Source organism: Tiliqua scincoides, chromosome 4 (genome assembly GCF_035046505.1).
Source record: "Tiliqua scincoides isolate rTilSci1 chromosome 4, rTilSci1.hap2, whole genome shotgun sequence".
Taxonomy (NCBI): Eukaryota; Metazoa; Chordata; class Lepidosauria; order Squamata; family Scincidae; genus Tiliqua; species Tiliqua scincoides.
The window spans coordinates 86,823,854-86,844,530 of record NC_089824.1 but is presented as its reverse complement, the minus strand read 5'-3'; positions in this window follow the sequence as shown (position 1 = coordinate 86,844,530).

The window sequence follows — 20,677 nt, the reverse complement described above, 5'->3', positions numbered from 1 at the left end:
GCCTCGCCTCAGCTCTGGAAAAAATGCCATGCGGTTGGCAACTGGATAATGTACTTTCCCCCAAACCAGCTCTCCTCCACTCTGAAAATAATGAGCTGTTCTCAAATGCTGCCGTTTTACAGACCCACAAACGCAACCTGTCGAGGCTTCAATAATTCTGCTCTCAGGAACGGCTTGGATGTAAATTGGTTGTCTTAACACCATTTGTCAGGTGGCAAAGTTTTAAACAACAGTACTAAACACCTATAATTTGTGGTGGCAAAATATTAACAAGAGACAGATCTCTCAACTGGAAATTGACAGTTTCAGAGCTCTCTTGAAGTGCGCACTCCCGCTTGCGTTTGTTTGGGAATCGCTCTCTTCGAGCCGCGGCTAGTCACTGAAAAGTTAGAATCGTTTTCTCCTCAGGTATGTAAAGGCAGATCCTTGCCTGCAGCATGCTTAATTAAGAGAACAGCTGGATACCCAATCACAACGTAAAAAGGGGGGGGGTGAAATGCAAGGGAATGGCAATGCATCTCAAAACGCTGTAGAGGGAAAGCAGAGCCAGCATATGGATGGGAAATGAATCTGTCATGGTGGCATTATCATAAAAGCACTAAAAAGAGTGTTCAACTGTACGCTCCCTTGTGCCAGCTGCCCTGTGCGCATAATGATGAAAGATGGCCAAAGGGGTAAGGAGGTCACTCGGAGTGCATTTTGAAGGCATAAGGCAAGGAAGAACTTTCATCATCAAACATGGTCAGAGTCTCACCCTGATTTTAAATGAGGCATGCACAACTTGTGACACACCAAAGGCAATTGTTATGCAGCCGCCATAATAATCTGAAGGTGCGCCTGACTCACTGTGGCTCTGATCTAGCGTAAGTGCAAGGGAATCACACTGCCAGGGTTTTTATTCATTATGACCAAGATTGATGCCAGATAACATTTTTCCTCTCCAACCCCTTCTCTTGGTCCCCTGGACATTTTCCAAGCAGCCACCACCTTGTCCAGTGTCATCAACCTGGTGAAACCCTGGCACAATCTTAGGAATTTCCTATACTTGGGAACAAACAGGTCATTTTGGCTCTTGGCTCAAACCACTGACTACTCCCCACACAAATGCAAATTCTGGACACTGAAGCCAATTGCTAATGTCCTGGTCCTGGTCTTTCGAACAACGGAATGCAGTCAATCCTTCCTGAATGATTCTCATTGCCCAAACATAAATAGTTGTCACTGACCCACCCACGAGAACCAGGGATGGGCCATCAAGTGCTTTCAACAAAGCTTAGTTTGAAAGGTCTTAAAAGATTGCTTTGTAGACCATAGCCAGAAAACTTTATAAGAAGTCTGGTCAGAGTACCCCCAAGTTGTTCATTCTCCTGCCTAACTTTGAATGTGTTAGAGCATTGCGTGCTGATAGTCACACACTACCATTCCATTCGCTACCCAGGTATATTCATGCCAATCCTGGCACCTAGGAAGGTAATTCTGCTGTTTACCTGATCTACTGCTTCACCTTTCCCCTTCTCAGCTTCTTCCTGAGATTGGACAAGCTGCCCAACACCTTCTGAGTTTGAGTATCGGAACCTCCCTTTTGAAACACCCAGCTGGAAAGCACACTTGCCTGACTGTCCTCTCATTCTCTTCCCAAGACCTGCTCAGTTGGTCTATTAAACCATTGTTTGCCTCCCCTCTGTGTCTCATTCCTTTAGATTATACCCGAGAGCCTGCCTGAACTTTGGCTACCTAGCCTTGCAGCTCTCTCCTTGTTTCTTCACTCCAGAGATCCTCTCAACAGACTAAGGAGAAGTAATCTTGGTTATTCACCCTGCTCTCTGTTTCCCCTTTCTTCCAAGCCTGAATTTCTCAGGTAGCCTCATTTTAATAGCTTTTGAGCAGTGCTTCCCAAACTGTGAGCCATGGCTCCTAGGAGCAGTGGAAACCAGCCAGGGGAGCAGCAGAATTGCCACGAAAAGCCCACCACTCTATACAAAGTGTAGGATTGTAGCCCTAATGGGGAGCTGCAGCCAATGGCACAGAAGGTCAAGGGAGCCACCAGCTGAAAAAGTTTGGGAACCAAAATGAAGCAGCTCTAGAGTAGACCTGTTATGTGGGCCTTTCACTTTTAGTGGGATTTGGTTGCAAACACATGTTTCTAAAGTTGTTGACACATGTAGGTTCAAGATACAAGACATTGCTCTTAGTTCAAGGAATATGAGGTGGGCATTCCATTCAATTACAAGCCTAATCCATTGTACAGTGTCTGTTTCAGACAGTGTTGCTTCTGTGTAGGGCAGGGGTCTCCAAACTTTTTGGCCAGAGGGCTGCATCAGATATCTAGTATGGTGCTGAGGGTCAGAAAAAAATTTAAATATAAAATTTAAATAAATAAATTGGAGATGGAACTTAGATGAGTAAATAAATGAATGAATGGGCTCATTCATTCAAACTCTCTGGCCCTCAGAACACCCTCCAGGTGCAATCAGAGCACAATTCTGGTCATGTTCAGTTGAGTGGGCCAGAAGCTTTCAGGGGACAAGAGGTTGGCCACGGGCCAGACAGAGGCTTGCTGCAGGCCGCATCTGGCCCACGGGCTGGGGTTTGGAGACCCTTGGTGTAGGGGAAGCATAAACTCTGTGTTTCCTTGGTTTTTCAGTCGACCCCTAGAAAACATTTGTTGTGTTCTGAGGAGCATGAAATCCTCAAGCAAACCTTTAAGTAACAAACCAGAGAGTCTCTGCCAGCAGCCTCCCTGGAAAAAATCCTGCATTCCTCTGCAAGACCCTGAGGGACATTTCTGAAGAAGCCAAATATTGCTTGAGGAAATCACAGCTCCAAGGCTAGAAAAAATTCCCCCTCACAAAACAGCCTCAAAACCCTTGAACTTCTACATAGACTTTCTGTGTTTTTGATTAAAAGTTCTGTCCAAAGTCCAACTCGTGCAAACAGAAATGCTATGTAATTAGAAGAAAAATATATCCAGAACTGGGTTGTCTTGAATAAATTTAATGTTCCCTTTGGCATCAAAGGGAAAATGCTAATATAATTCCAATTTATGAAGGGCATGCTTCATGATCATATATATTTTTTAAAAAAATAGTTTGCAAACAGATGAAGCTTTCTGCCTTTCCTTCAAATTACAACAGGGTTCCAGCAAGGAAAGGGCAGCATGGATAGAAATGCTCTAATAAATAAGTAAATGGAGGCCCAGTACCAAGGTGTAGTAGAAACAACCAATATGAAAATAGCTAAGGCTGAAAACCTTTACATACCCTCTGGGGGGTAAGCCCCACTGAACGCATTGAGAATTACTTCCGGGTAGACATGTATATGATTGTACTGTACTGTATTCATGTGACACCAATGATCTGGTGGTTGAGGAGGGATGGGATAGAATAATGCAGGAAATGATTAGCTTCAGGTAAAGTTCAAATATTTCACTTCTGGCTGTCAACTGCATACCTCATAGAAGTGGATCTCAGACTTATCAGAGCACCGACCCACCTCAGCCTCCGGTGCTGCTGTCGCAACCTGAAATGGGCCTCAGAAACACCTCTAGATTCCAGAATGCAGAAGTTGCATTCGTAAAATCAGAAGTGACCCAGAAGTCACTTCCTGAGATGTTTTGAGGCCTGTGGAGGTGGGTCGCAACCCAGAAGTGGCCTCCAGTTGCATCCATTTGGCTCCAGTTCTGAGCCAGACAAAGGAAAGGGTAGGTGAGTGGGCAAAATGAGTGACTCACCTGACCTTGGGCCACAACCCACCAAGTGGGTCACAAGCCACAGTTTGAGAAGTGCTGGCTTCTTGCATTCTCTCAGGTCTTCATGAGGACAAAATTAGCCAAGAGGTTGTGCGTCCATTTGAATGCTCCTCCATGATACCTGTTTTCATAACATCACTCTATTTTATGTGTGTTCTATTTCTTTTTCTGTGCGGTTTTGCCGCTTCTCTGTGTGTTCTCTACTTTGCTTGCTTTCTCTCCATATAGACTGGCCACTCCTGGGCCCACAACTCCTCAGAGCTGCACTTGATTCTGGAATGAATCTTTCTAGAAAACTATCAAAATATATATGTGAATTATTAGAAGTCTATTGTGTGCCACTATCCTTAGTTTTGAGGGGATGTGAAAGATGTATTCTTGCACTCTGTTAGGCTCCTTAAATCCCACTGAAGTTTAAAGCACCCTACAGATTATGCCACATGTGCTTTGTGAAAAATGTATGCTTTTTCTTTTCCCCAGCAACAATAGTTGAACAACCTGCTCAAGTCAGCATGCCTAAAATGGCTGTTGGTAGTCTTAATACAGCCCATTTTTATCCCTGCATGTATGATTTTTTTTTGTTTTGTTAATCAGAGTAGTATGAATATAACATGAGAGAGCCCCGTCTCTCATTATGCTCGTTTCCATTGTGAGAAGTTTCAAGATTTATTCTGGCGTCATCTACATTAAATGGAATTGGAAGCCATTCCATTAATGATTCACAAGGGCCTGCACATTTTGGCTTTGCTTACCAGTCAGCTGTTATTTCAGGCTACTACTGACTTGAACTTCCCCTGAGGAATGGGCGGAAAATAGCCTTCGTGCTGGACTATTGCAATGAAGCAGCAAGGTGCTATTCCCCCAGGGAAGGGAGAGAAACCACTTCTTCCCTCCCTTGAGAAGTGCCGACAACTCAGGGGAATAGAAAGGTTCATTTCTGTCTTCACTATGGGCGCTTAAGAAGGCTCACAGATCCAATTAAAAATGCATTCTCAAACCACATGTTCTTTTTTTTTTTTTTCTTTTCAAAAGAAAAACCCAATGCTGAAAAATATCTAGCATTCTATTCCTACCTTGGTGGAATGTTAAAGGAGCAATACTCCTCCCTTTTCTCCCTTAAAAAGGATAAAAAAGTATTAGTAAAATTGACTGTAAGTAGTACAGAGTATCTGATCATGTGCAAAGGGCCTTTCCCACTCAGTTTCTAGTTTTTTGTTTTTTTAAAAAAGGTAGCTCTGCAATGAACAGAACACAAAAAGTCCTTCTTATTCCAGGCAACTGAGATAACTTTTTTTAAAAGATACAATCAATAATCAACTAGTAATCACAGAAGCCTTTGCAAATCTCATTACTTAACTAACCAAAAGACGTTCTGAACTGATTTTGATGAGTCACTGCCAGTTCTTGATTAGTTGTAAAATCAGCAACAGTCATGAAGTGAACCTGGAGAATTCGGGGACGTTCCTGAACTGAAAGCACCATCTGTAATGGGGAAGGGTGCTGCCCAGAAGATAGAGGTGGTGTTGCCACCAAGTGTGTGTAATTGTGGAAACTGACTCAGCTGCCACTGTGCGCTGTTCATCTGCTCTGTGTAAGTTTTTGCAGGGAAGTTTTTGCATCTTGTTTCGTTATCTCATATCCCCCCCCCCCAATAAACACACAAGAGAAGACACTTGGAGTAAAATAGGACCACAATTTAGTAAATAACACATATAACCAATTCAAATGTATCCTGCAGCAGGTTCCAAGTCCTAATGCTCATCATCCAGCTACTGTCTCCCCCTCCCCCATTTCAGTGCCTCTTGCCATCTATGGTAGCAGTCTGGCAACTTCCAAGAGCAGCCTGGCTTTTGCACCACTATCAAGGAACTTGTGCAATTGCAACCCTAATGTTGGAAGTATTTGGAGTTGAGTTCACTTCACTAATTTGGCATGATGTTTTTTCTTTGATTTTTTATGCCTCTGGTTTTTTGGGGTTCCGATCTTACTATGTGATGGTAAGTGGTTAGATTTTTTATTATTTAAATGTGCTTTTATTTATTTATTTATTTATTTATTTATTTAGATTGCAAACCACCTTGAGGGAAAGGCTGAATAGAAATATTTTTTAGTGAATAAATGAACCCACTAAAATCTGCCATCCGGTCCATCAGTAATCCTACCACCCAGAACTTTCTAAGGCAGGAGTGTCAAATGTAAGGCTCACAGGCCAGATGCGGTCCATAGGAGAGCTTTATCTGACCCTTGAGCTCTCCCACCACCACTACCAGCCGTTATCAGTTGCTGAGCTGGGCTGAGGCATCACTGCTGACAGGGCAGCCCGCATGATAATTGCGTTCTCCAATATCTTGAAAATATGATCAAGATTTGCATATTTTCTGTCATATTTGCAGCTTATTAGTTCCTAAGTGAGGAAAAAGAAGTGTTTACTCCTGGTCACGATCTGCTTAATGACATCACATCCTGCTTGATGAATCACTTCCAGTCCTCAGCAAGCATCATGAATGCTGTTCAGCTGACTGTATGAAACGAGTTTGACACCCCTGTTCTAAGGCATAACAAGCAGTCAGCAGCGGACCTCCCCAGCCCCACATCTGGGGCAAAGGTCTGCGATGGCGCCCCCTGTGGGCTATTGCCACCCTCCTGCAAAAATCTACCCCCCTCACCTGAGGCTCATGGAGCCTCGCGCAACCTCCACCCACATCGAGGAAGCCTCTCTGAGGTTCCCCAACGCTATAAACTGTGCTTCCAGGAAACTGGAAGCACTTTTCTGCCCCTGTCGGGAGCCTCAGAAAGGCTTCCGTGGGGTCCTAGTACCTTGCTCCTGGGGCTTTTGCCCCATCAGACCTTATGGTAGGTCAGCAACTGCAAGCGGTTTAACATAAGAACAAGCAAACTGTAGCATTACAGGGATCTGTGAAACGTAGGATGGAAATAAGTTACTGTTGGTGCATGCAAGTTAGTGGGAACATGTGTCATGGCAGAAGAAGTTTTTCTTGCACAGATCATTTTGATTCTTCATAGGGTTGTTTGCCTATCGTTATTTGGCAGGAACGCAAAAAGCTGTAGAAGTTGTACTGGGCGTAAAATCTAGCTTCCTGAGAATCTCTGCTTTGTTGTGAAAAGTAGGACTTTCGAGTGCTTATGGTTTCAAAGACACGGTTTAAAACAGGCAGGCAATGTCTGCTCAAAGAAGCCAGAGAGGTGGCAGATAAAAGATCTGCAGTAGCTAAAGATGGGGTTTCATTGCTTGACTGGTAAAACCAGCAAAAAGCATACTAAACAATCCAAGCATTAAAAGTAAATTATTCTAAGTTTGAAAGAAGATGTAGTGGCGTAGCTAGAGGAGGATCCAAATGGTAAGTACTGCAGGAGCCACAATGTGTCATGTAAGTGGCCCCTCCCACTTGCTGTCAGAGCCATTCTGGGAAGCGACGGCAATGTGCAGGAGATACCATTTGGTTCGGCGAGCACCTGTGCATTGCCATCACTGCCTGAAATTGCTATGTTGGCAACTGGGAGGGGCTGCTTACGCAGCATGTTATGGTTCCTGCAGTACCTACCATTTTTTCTCACCCTGGACTGCTGATCTTTGCCATTCTGGCTTTGGTGATGCTGCACCCATCTTACTCACTCACCCTTGAGATTGTCTGAGATTAGGTGATCACCTTTGGGGCTGGGTTAGGAATTGTTTATCTTTTGCCTGGTTGGCCATTGGCAAAGGTTTTTGTTTTTTTGCCTACCCCAGACTGTCTTCATTGGTTTTACCCAATTGGGCACTTCTGGTAGACAGTGCAGGACTGGGGCTAGAAGTAGAGACTTCTGCTAAGGCATCAAAGGGCTAGAAGGGAAGCCCGTACTGGTTTTTGGAGGCTGCCTGGCTCAGTACCAGTCTTCAAAGTGATGCTGACTGGCAACCCTGAAGGCCTGAATTGCAAAGTCCATCTGAAATGCTTTCCAGCTTGGGATGAGCTGAGCAATTTGGCTGCCTTGACCCCCATTCCAGGGGTTGGTGGGGAAAATTAGAGGTCAGTGCAAGGTGCAGCAGTGGACCTAGCACTGGGGAAATGGGGCCAATGTCCTGGGCGCTGAGTCCACACAACTCTAGGACCATCGGGGAAGCCTCACTGAGGCTCCCAACGCAGTTGGAAACTGCATCTCCAGTTTTCTGGAAGTACAGTTTAAGACCACAAGGAAGCATCAGAAGGCTTCCCCAGCCGGTTCTATGGTCGCGCAAGGCTCTATCATGCTCCAAAGGTAGGGGTGCCATGCACGGGGGGGGGGGGCAGAATCTCATGGGTGGGAGGCTTTGCGAACCTTTGCTCTGGGAGCGGGAAGGGTAAGTCTGCCACTGTCAGGGTGATCACTGATTGGAGCCAGGGTGCTTTGCTTGATGGGGAAAGTGGGCAGTTGCTTCTGTCTTCCTCAGGTTAGGTGCCCTCACTAAATGGAAGGAGGAGCTCCCTAGTTCAGGATCTGCTGCTGAATTTGAATTGTATTCTTTAAGCAGTACAGTGGCCCACTTTCTAACAACAATGACCTTGTCTCATGCAATTTGTGATGGGTGCTCCAGCAATTTCCATTTTTTTTTTGTCCACATGAACTAAACACAATCCTGACCCTGTGTTAGGGAGCCATTGACCCTGTCTGTTTTACTACCCATCAGTGTCAACACAAAGCTTTAATCTCCTCCACAGCATTGACTTCTGTGTTAAGTTGTGTCCACTTGCGAATTCATGTAGTAAAAATTAAAAGGTGCGATGCCACAGCATTCCTGACAAGGGGAAAAAGGAGTTTTAACAGCAGTTTTTTTTTAACAGCGCAGCTGGAAAATGTGTCATAATTTTTTTTTTCTCAAGATAATCTGTGATTAATGATACTGCTATGCATATATCATCCAGAGTTATGAAAGCAAAATATACTCCCTTTCCGATTAACTGTTTCGTCGTCTAATTAGCATGCAGACATCAAAGTGTCCCTTGTGAGGATTTTTCTGAATCTAGGTCATGCTTTCTTAGCCTGTCTTCATGTCTCTGTAAGAATTAAACAAGGACAGAATTAGTGATGGACTAGAGTTCCTGAAAAAAAAAAATAATAATAATAATAATCTTAACAGTGACTGAGGTTACTCGAGGCATCTACTGGAAGGATTTATATAGGCTTCTGATTTAGATTTCACAGTGAAAGCATATTGGTTTACGAAGTCATCAGTGTTGTGACATTGGTATTAGTTGCATGTGTGTATGTTTATAGTCTTCCCTTCACAGTATGACCCTAGGGCAGCTCACAAAATCAGAACAATCAAATAATTATCCATCAAAATAACAAAACAACATAGCCAGTTTATACAACCACGAAGAGCAGCAGCTATCTGTAATAATCATAGTCTAAATGTATGGTGGAACAAGTTGGTTTTTAGCAGCCTTCAAGTGATAGGAAGAGTGGAAGCTTGTCTTATCTGTCATGGTAGCAGCTATGATGCTCAGAAGATCACCACAGAGAAGGCCCTTTCCTGTGCACACATCAGATATAATTCTCTAGGTGGTAGCATGAAAAACAAACTTGTCTCAGATTATCTTAATAGATGAGTAGTTGAATATATGGCATCATGGTCCTTAAGGGATGCCATGTAGGGCTTTAAGCTGATGACAACCCCTTGAAATCCAGAAACCAGACAGCCAGGGTAGCTCCTACAAGATGGATGTCAAATAGTTGCCTCCACACAGCCCCTGTTTGCAGGCTGTCCCCAGCATTTTGCACGAGTTGCAGTTTCTGGTTATTCCTCAAGGGCTGCTCCATAAAAGAACCCTAAAATGGAGTCTAGTCCATGTTTTGTTGGATGCATTGCAAGTCTTTCAAACCATTGTCAAACTGTTTCATCACCTTAGCTTTTGGAGAATGTACAAAGGGTAGCCGTCGGTATCTGTGGGGGGCCTGTTGCCTGCGATTATCAAAACCCATGGATGTTCAAATCAGCTGTTCAGGCACCCCGTTGCCTTCCAAACCCAGCTTGAGCTGTGCTCTGGTCATGTCTGGAGGGCTTTTGGAGGGCCAGGGAGGCCGCATGCAGCTTCTTTGGCCCTCTGAAGGCCTTCTAAAACCTTTGGAGGGCCATAAAGCACAATTTCTGGTTTTCAGCTACAAACCAAAAGTCATGCTTTTTGGCCCTCAGAAGGTCCTCTGGATGCAACTGCTATGGTCATGTTGAGAGGGCAACAAGTGGCCCACCCTGCAGCTTCAGAATCTGCAGATATTCAAATCTATGGTTACCAAACCCGCGGACACTGAGGGCTACCTGTAAATCACCCTTGATCATTTTAACAATCATCAGTTTTTGAGGGAGATTTTGAGCGGCAACCAGGAACATATCTGTGCCTCCAGAATTAACACATTTCTGCCCAGCCCACAGGAGTACACATTTGATCCCTGTTGTGTATATGCAACATTGAACAGATCTGGCTTAAATTTTTCTTCAGTGTCTTTGTCAGATATAGATACATCATTCCAGTGTATGGTAGATGTCTACACTAAATCAACATTTCTCAAAATTTTGATGCACATAGCACAGTTTTTATTCTGGATTAAAACTGGTGGCGCATTTCAATCAACTATCAAAAAGATAAATATGCTTATGGGGCTTTAAAAATGGGAATGTGCAAGTGCATAGATACTAAATTCTAAGTAAGCACAAAAGGTTAAACTGTAGAATATGGTTATAGTTTACATGCTGCAAACATAAAGGCAGGGGCCATATCTAACTATCCATGCTTTTTGGTACATGGGTGAATTTTTAAGTGCCTTCTTTTAAACAAGGGGTGTATGGGAGTGTGTGGATGTGTATATGCTACAGGCATTGTGTGAACAGCATTAGAATGCCTAGGCATTTTATAGAATGCCTGGTCAAGTATGAAGGACGCTTATTTCATTCTGACCCTACGTACTGTAACTAAGGATTGTATAGCGTGCATAGGTATTTTGTTTGTTTTTTCTTTCTTTGTTTGTTTGATCTTCATACACTCAACTCACAGTTTCCCACAATGCCTGTAACCTATACACATACCATTACCAACTTAAGAGGCTACCTCATGCATCTGATGAATTTGATACTAGTCAGCCCCTAAAACATTATTGCATTTTTTTTTTCTTTTGGTCTTTAAGGTGCCACAGGATTCCTGGTTGGTTTTGATCATGATAAAGATGATCATGTGAGAAATGAACCAAAAGGAAAAGTCCAAAAAGGCCAAGCCTGCAGGCAGTAGTGAACTAATAAAAAAGAAAGTGAAGGGGGAAACCAAGGCAAAGAAGGGAGACATTGCCAGAAACTTCAGTCAAGGAATTAGCAATCCAAGAGATATAAGAGCACACAGATAATTAGCATATGGAATGCAGCAAAGGAATTGAATTTCTTTAATTGCCATTTGTGTTTTAACTTGGCTGATAAAGCCACATGACGCAGTGGATAATTATTCCAAGCCACCTTTTGAACAAAGTGATGAATGCCAATTATATTGCTATCCAGTGATATTTGGAGAAAAGGCAGGTTACATTCTGATGATATCAGCATTCATTCAGAGTACAACATGGGGGAAAAAATTGCATTGTCATTGTCTTTTTTAATGGGAATTCTGAGCTGGCTCTTTCATGATCCTAGGCCAGTGATTCCCAAAGTCCTCCATAGGAGGAGGGACCCACATAAGTATTTGCTGGGATGGGGGATTACAGCAATGCTATTCCCAGGATCGCACTCCTGCCAGGGATCAGGAGTTTTTGTTTTTTTTTAACTTACCTCCAGTCAGTGCTGAAGTCCTGCGGGGCTCTAGGAAGCATTCTGTAGCACCCCCCAAGCCTCTGTAATTGTGAAAAAGAAGAAAAAAAGGCATTTCTGGTTTCGCAACAAGGAAGTGCCCTTTTCCCTTTTTTCATTTCGTTTCACAATTACAGAGGCTTGGGGAGCCCTGTGGAAGAACTTCCCAGGACTCCAGCACTGGCTGGAGGTAAGTAAACTCCCCCCGTCTTTTGCAGCAGTGTGATCCTGGCCATCGCATTGCTGCCTCCCCTACCCCTTAAAGGGGTAGGGATAAGTGCTTCCCTGCCTGGTAGGTTGCGACCCACCAGTTTGGGAACCACTGTCCTAGGCTACACTCTTATGCACACTTACCTGGGAGGAAGTCCCATTGAACTCAGTGGGACTTACCTTTCAGCAGACATGCATCTGATTGTGTTGTTATAGAATGAGACATGGATGCATCTTTAGAAAAGGTTTTTCTTTTCTTTTGAATGTGTATGACTTCAATCCGTATTGAAGTTCAGTTAAAGTTTCTAATATTCAAAGGAGGCAGGTATCTGTGACAAAAAATTAAGTATTTATTACTGAACAAGGACAACTTGCATTTGTTTGCCATTTATTCTGGTTTATTCGTCTCAAACCCAGGTGCTCTGAGCTGGTTGCAATAAACTGAAGCAGGTACAACAAAACCATCCCAACTTCAGCTCCTTATTCTATCTCCTCCTACACTCTAATCCTGCCTGTTCCTGCTTCTTTGCTTTGAAAGTTATCATCCAGGTGAGTTCCACCTCAGATACTCTATTTAAACACATTTTTATCCCACCTGTCTCCTCTGAATAGAGGTGCCCAAGGTGGCCTATACACGAGCAACAAAATACAATATAAAAATCTAATGAAACATCTCCTCCCCCCCCCCCCCAAAAAAAAAGATCAGTCCTCACCAACCATTACACCAGATCAAGTTAAGTCAGGGAAGGCCAGACAAAACAGGGAAGGACAATGTTGTTGCCACAAGACCAGAGGTGATGGGAACGATCTCAGCTCAAAAGGGAAGGGTTCCACAATCTCGATGCCACTCTCTCTTGTGCTGCCATGAACTGAGCCTCAAACAGCAGCAACATTTGCAAAGGGAGCCCCCTAGCTTATCTCAGTGTATGGAAAGGAGGCAGTCCTGCAAATGCCGTGGTCTCAAGCCGTATCATGCTTCAAACATCATTACCAACACCTTGAACTCAGAAGCAAGCCAGAAGCTTGTGCCGTCGAAAAATGAATGCTGTGACAGTCTTACCCAAATTAACATGCATGCAGTCACAAGCTGCTGTTTCCAGATGTTCTGCGAGAACAGCACAAAGTAGAGCTGGATTTCACCAGTACATGATTCACTGTGGTCAGGTTTGTCAGATAAGCATGTAGTTGGGATCCCTGTCTAAGCTGAAGCCCTTCACACCAATGCTCTGTTTAAACCCCTCATATTTCAAACTCCTCAACATGCAAGGGGTACTCCTCCCACACTATATTCTTTTTCTTTTCCCTCCCTATCTCATCATCTTTGATCTTCTTTCACAGGGAGCACAGTACTCCCAATCCTAAATTGCAGTGGTGCAGCTAGGCCTCATGGCCTGTGCTGCATCCAATGCAGCTTAAGAGCTGGCTGGAGGTCTTCTTGGAGTAAGGGGATATATTTCCCCTTGCCACATATAAAGCCCCAGCTGTCCCTATGGGGGTTATCTGATCCATGCTAGCTATTTAGCTTGTGCAAATCCTGGAATCCCTGTGTAACATGGGGTTGGCCAGGAGGGGGGGTTAGGATATGGCAGCCATTTTCAACCACTGCGCCGTGGCACATTGGTGTGCCGCGGGAGATCCCAAGGTGTGCTGCAGGAATTTGGGAGAGGGTCATTTATTAATAGGACCATTGGGAGATGTGAGTGTGCCTTGCCAATTTTCAAAAAACCAATGGTGTGCCTTGACCATTCTAGTGCCTTGAAATGAAAAAAAAAAAAAAAAAAAATTGAAAATCTCTGGGATACGGTGTGCACTACCACCACAAATCCTGCCCTCTCGCAAGCTCAATCCTCCTCATTCCATCCTCCCCTGCCCAAAAATGTCCCCTCCCCACCTCCAGACCACCCTCCTGCCACTCTTCTCATGCCTCTGCTGTGCCCGGCCCAATCTTACCTACTCTGGCTGTTGTAAGGCTGGAATGTGGTGCTGGAAAGCCAGTGCAAGCCTTAAGGCTGGTGTTGCCGGCTCTCAAGTAGCCTGAAACATGCTGTACTGCATATCTGTGACACTTGGAGCCTGCGCATGGAGAGCTGTGCCGGCTCAGAAGAAGGTTAGTACTGCCGTATCAATCTCTTTCCCAGTACAAATAACACATCCAGTGTTCCATCATGTCGTTACATTTGCAGCATTCCTCTGAAGAGCACCGAGCAGCTTGCAATATGGTTACTACATGGTTTCCAGCTAAGGCACTTTGCGGATCCAGACCTGCTCAGCTTCATCAGTCAAAGAGCATCATTTGCCTTCAGATCAGTCCCTGGGCCATTTTGATCCTTTCCTATTGCATATCTGCATTTTATGTCCAGAATAAAACAAGAACGTAACAAGCTGCTTGCCTCGCTTCCTAAAGGCTATAACAACTTTTTTTTTTTCAAATTACAAATAGACAAACAGAGTGTACAGGGAAGCGAAGACGTGCCATCTCATTTCCTTGTGAAAAGACACAACACCGTCAAGAGGAGCCTACATTCTTCTTCCTCCCAGCTTTTCTGCTTGCTTGAAATGCCACCATCCTTGACATTTCAGGTGCACGCTGAATATTTTATGAGTCTATCTGCATGGCTCTGTTAGGGGGAGACATTTTCCAAAGAGGCAGCTTTGGGAATAATAGTTAGAGTTGACTTACTGTGTCACACCTTGTTTGGGTTTTTGGCCATTCCGACTGCCATAAATTGCTAAAGGCAATGATCTGCTCGACAGGAATGCGGACATGCAGCTTGAACTAGGGCAGAGATTGTTTCGAGCGCTTCCTCCCTGAGTTGGAGAAAAATAATTCTCAATTATTAATCAGCCTGTAGCCCCTTTGTTTATCGTGTCTCGTGCTGCTGCATAAATGAGATGTGGCACTTTAAATAGATATACTCTGTCTTTGAGAGAAGAAAAGTGGGGGTGGGGGAAGTGCCATGCATCCCAATTCCTTTTCAGTCTTCCGGTTTTCCATTGAGTCAAAGGCATGTGTATGGCACGTCCATTGTGATTTATCAGTGGCGTTGAGTTATCTTGGTGCAATGTTACTACCATTGGACCAGTTGGAACATTCTGCCTTCTTTGTTTACCCCCCCCCCCCCCGACAAGCAAAACAGTGGCATGAATCCACAGGGACACAAGATACCATTTCCTTCTGAGGTTTCTGTCACAATCTACATCTTTTAGTTCACCAAACATGCAGTTCTGACCGACATTGTTGTGGGATGAAGTCCCTCTTAGGCGCCAGGGATCTTGAACAGTAGCAGCAAGCTCCCAGATGTGGTATTCTCTGTGCAGCTTGTTCAAGGAATAATTGCTTTCCTTCTCTCTGCTGCACAGCACAACCAGTGCTGCAAGAGCAGAAAGATAGTACTGTACTGCTGCAGGGGTTAGGTGACCGAAGAGGCCAAGGCAACTACCAGCTTTGGCCTGGTTCCTGAGTTGTCCTTGGACAACTCATCTTTGCTGTTGCCTATCAAAGTCTCTGCCAGTTCTATTGATGTCCATGGGTCTTACCTCCAAGTACAGGTGCTTAGGATTTGCTGCTCAAATTCCCAAAATAAGCAATCTGAAATGCTGGGCGGCATAGTATGCTCAGTTGGGGGTCACTCACAATTCTCAGCAACACCACAAGTGTTGCTGAAATCCGTAGTGAAACATTTCCAGAATCACTTTCTGATTTGGACTGGTTTAAAAGATGCAAGGCAGGGACCAGTGGCAAATCTCCCATTATGTGCGATGGGGCAAATGGCCCAGGTGTGAGCCTTTAGGACCCCACGGAAGCCTCTCTGAGGCTCCCAACGGGGTTGGAAAATGTGCTTCCAGAAAAACAGAAGCACAGTTTAAAGCCTTGGGGAAGCCTCAAGAAGCTCCCCAGATGCAGCCCACATGAGGCTCCATGAGCCTCAGGTGAGCGGGGGAGCGGATTTGCACTTGGGGGATGGCAGCATCCCATGAGGGGGTGCCATTTCAGACCTTTGACCTGGGTTACAATGCTGGGTAGGTCCACCCTTAGAACGGACAGACCATTAAAATATCACACATCGGAGGAGAAGAGAGGAATAAATGACATTATACTAAAGGAAGAACTGGTCATTTACTCAGCAGAATGCCCCTATTCTAACGGCAGAATAGCACTATTGAAAGTCAGGTTTCCCCTCTGCCCTTTAATAAGCCGAGATTGTGGGTCCTTTTGAAACAACTACCATTAGTTAGTTATGGTTTTGAAAAGGGGGATAAGATCCAGCATACGTGGCTACTGCTGGACCCACTCCTCCCTCCCCAATATACCCCCAATTCTTCTCCTAACATGTCCTGCTACTCCCCCTCCCCACCCACAAACCTCCCCCCCCCCCGGCTGCTTTACCTGCACCAGAGTTCTGTGCGTCCACAGAGGTCTCTTATGTCAGCGGGATGCTGTACCGCTGCCATACAGAGGTTGATAGACTTGGGGCTTCAATTTGAGATCTTTGCTGAATTTTGGGAGTTGTGTTTAGTATCATTACCTCTCCTAAATCTTAAGTATAAAAAAATATATAGAAATTTGGGAACCTAATCCCACAAATACTTGCAAACTACGTCAACGTTTGTGGAAGGCACCACCATTATGGATTATGTAAAGGCTTTGCTGGATCAGGAGGAAGGCAGAGGCAGGTTCTCAGTCACAATATCAGTGCTAGTCTTTTAAAGGCAATCATCAGTCTTTGCCTGAGAATCTGGCAACACTATCCATAAGGCAACTTGAGTCCCCTAGAGGGAGAACAGTGAGACAAAAAAAAAATGAATTGATTTCTATTCTCCCTTCTGTCTCCTTTAACTCCTTTGGTGTCAGTTCAGGAGGAATGAAGGATTCGTAACAGTTACAGTGAATCCATTGTCATCCAGCAAGTGCTTCCTTAGCACACGTTGCTGCTAACGTATTTTGGGCAAATCATTTGGGAAACATTTTGACCCTGGGAAATCCTCTTCATCTTCTGACACTTTGCAGCAAATCATGTAAACATCTTTGGTCTACAGCAGGGGTCTCCAAACCCTGGCCCGGGGGCCAGATGTGGCCCTCAATAAGCCTCTTTCTGGCCCGCGGCCAACCTCTTGTCCCCTGAAAGCCTCTGGTCCACTCAACTGAACATGACCAGAACTGTGCTCTGATTGTGTCTGAAGGGTCTTCTGAGGGCCAGAGAGGTTGAATAAATGAGCCTATTCATTCATTTATTCACTCATCTAAGTTCCATCTCTAATTTATTTATTTAAATTTTATATTTAATTTTTTTTTCCGGCTCGCCATACCATGCCAGGTATTCGATGCGGCCATCTGGCCAAAAGGTTTGGAGACCCTGGTCTACAGTACTGGGATTTCCTCATAGCACATTTGCCATGTTTTAAAACCTTGGGCCTTGTTCTGTTCTCTCAGAACTTAACCTGGAATTGTGGCATTTTTTTCCCCGTTTCATTAGTCTGGATTTCTATTGGTAAATCTCAAAGAAAAAATGGCAGTTGTTAGTTAAATAACTTCTGGCGCATCTGCGCGAATGCCTCAGTTCAAGAAAAAAATCCCTCTTCAAGCAATGTCCATATTTCATCTACAAGCTATCAAAATGCAGCTTGGAAAAAGCAGGCACATTATGTTAATGTACAAGCTAACAGCTTTTAAGCAATGAGAAGGTAGGATCACTGAAAGCAACACATTACCAAAAAAGGGGGGGGGGTATTTATTTATTTATTTATTTATGGAATTTATATTCCACCTTTCTCTTGATGAGGGCAATCAAGGCAGCTCACAATATTAAAACTGTATTGGAATGGAATGGAATACAATCATGATGGAAAACATATGGCAGACGGTCTTGACTTGTATATCAGAACTGTGACTGAGCCATCTTTAACTCTTTAATAAATTAACTGATTGCTTTCCCTCTAGGTAGTTTTTGTGGTGGGTGGTTAGTCACAGCCCACCTGATGGTGGCTGACCTTTTCTGAATATCAAATCCTTCGCAAGGTCCTAAGATGTTTAGAGATATTTGCATAAAATGCTTCCAGTTCCAAGTGGAGCTGCTTTTTTGCAGCTCATTCATGGAGTTTTCATTTACATATAACATATGCAGGTGTTTTTCCAAGTTTTTTTAGTGTGGCCCCTAAAGCACCCCCTTCACAGCCTTCACACTTCTTTGCCAGAGCCTCTCCACCTCAATGTGGAAGATCTTTGAACTCGGTTACTTTTTCATATTCTTTCAACACAATCCTATGGTGCCTCTGCACCAGAGAAGTGACTACTTTGCCTGAGCAGGTAGTTGCAACGTGCCATAAAGCAGGAATGGGAACTTGAATCTTGGGACGGAGTCGCAAAATCACGTGTTTTTTGCTGGCTCATGTAAACTTGAGTCATGTGTGTCAATGACTCGGGAACCGACTTGAGTCTCAATTCACTGACTCTAAAATGAGTCTTGAATCTGAAAAACTCAAGCCTATGAGTCTGGATGTACTTGCTTACTCTTTTGCGGTGTGAAAGTCCTTGTGGGGCCATCCTTCAAACCGAGTGAGCATCAGGGAAGTTCCAGTCAGGAAGGGTTAATGCTTTTGCTTTGCGTCAAACAGGAGGCAGAAGGAGAGGGAAGCAGGATCTCTTCTCTGAAGGAACCAATGATCATTGAACAAAGGTTTTTTTCCCAGGGCAAGTGAGGGGAGAAGGAGGATCCCAAGGGTTGGGGGTGGGGTTTTTGCCTTAGGAGTGCCTGGAGAAGCCCATGGAGGAGAGGAAAGGAAGAGGTGGGGAAGCCATGGGGGGGGGGGTTTAGTGATAGAAGAGAAACTCATGGCTCCGTTGGGCTCATTGTGTCTGATGGCAATGGGACTACTTCTGAGTACAGCTGCAAAGGATCGGGTCATACTGGTAAGCCTTCTAGCTGCTGCATGCTCATGACCCTTCTCCTGCTTGCCACTTCTGTCCCCGCTCTCATGCAGTCAGTCCCACCCCTCCCACCTTGCCGAGTTCAAGTGCCTCCCGGTTCCTGTTGCTCTATGTCCTGGTGTGCTTGGAGCTCCTTCTGAAGACATAATGGGGGGAGAAGTGTTTCATGGCTGGGGTTTGTCAGGAACTGACCAACGCTTTCTGAATTGCTGCCTTCACTTGAAGAACAGCAGAGCTTTCATTTACTGATGGAATGGGTGGAGACCTGAGGGGAGTGTTTAATGAGAATTCTCTCTCTCTCTCTCTCTCTCTCTCTCTCTCTCACACACACACACACACACACACACACACACACACACACACACACACACACACCAGCAACTCCATTTTTTTTCCACAGAGCAGTACCTGACAAGTGTGTCAAAAAGACTCCTGACTTGAGTCAGCTAGAGTCCCAAAACACTCTGGATGGCTGCCCATTAAGACGTGTGCATGAGTTGAGTCAAAGGGAGTGGAAACTCAAGACTTGAGTCGAGCCATGGTGGATTTTCACATCCCTGCTGTAAAGCACATTGCAACAGCGCAGAAGTTGTGAGTGCTGAGGGGAAGCCTGCACCTTTTGTTGGCACCAGTGCAAACATGCCCTGGAGAAGTAAGCTCTGTGCTGAGGAGCAGGGGGAGGGTGAATTAGGTCTGCAGGAGGGGGGGAGGTTGGGTCGGATTGGGTTGTTAGTTTTCAGTTTGCACATCTCCAGGTATGGCCATCTATAATCCATTACCATGCATTCCCCAATAAATACAGCCGACAACAGGTATGGGAATAATGGGCCACTTTATTAACTTACAACAAGTGCAACAAGGCAAAATAGGAAACAATACCCAAACTAAGTGCGGGGTTCTAAATGGGGGAAACGGCCTAGCTGTCTACGTCCCCCAGTCTCATAGGGCGTCCACCCAACTCCAGGCGTAGCTCAATTGTTATTAAGCCCACCTTTCACTGTCGCCCAAAGAGGGTAAGCCAGCCAAACTACTCTGCCTTCAGGTCACCCCTGCAAGGCCCCAAAGTTCAGACCAGGGGCTAGCCATCCTGCCTCCCCGAGCCGGTCAAGCATCCAAAGAGCAGTTCTGGTTCACCCCTGCCCTTGCTGGCTTAGATTGGATGCCGGAGAAGGTCTTCTGTCTACCCACCCCGCACTTCTACCGCCACAAGGGGAGGTCAGCCTAGCGCTTGTCCTTCCCTGCACCCAAAAAGAGGTTCAAGCCTTGTTGCAACTCTGAAAGAAAGCGCCCATAACCCATAGGAGAAAGGTGAACTCCATCGCCACGATAAAGAGCAGGCTCCTCAAAACCAATACTAGGATGATGGATAGCCACTCCACCAAGCTCCGTGATGACCCTACCCAGGTAAGCGTTGACCCTTTTGCGTGCTACCTCTATTCTTTTAACACAACTTGCCCACCGCCAAACTCTCCTAGGCAGCATGTCAGACCATAGGATAGTGATCCCAGGAAACTGACGGACTAACGAGTTAAAATCCTTGCAGGCCTGGAGCCTCAAGGACATGGACGTCCTCTGACCCAGGTCATTTTCGCCCAAGTGTACCACGATTACCTGCGGCAGGGGGTTGACAGCAATGTACTCCAAAAAGGCCGGGAAAAATTGGCCCCAGCACATATCCCTCTTGGCCAACCAGTCAATGTGCACAACATCACCCAGCGCCAGCTGAGAGCCCGAAACTGGATGACATGGCATGCTTCCGAGCCCAAAAAACTATGGAGTGTCCACAGATCAAGACCCTGTCTGGGCAGCTCCTTCGCGGACCTGTGGGAAAAAGAAGCACATCGTGAGATAAGCTCACTGGACAGGCCAAGAGAAAGGAGGAATCCTTCCTCCACTCTAATGCTCACCCCCATGGCCAGTCACGGTCAGTGACCTGGTCCGCCTTACCTAAACTTACAGGACACCCCACCTACCCATTGCGCTGACACTG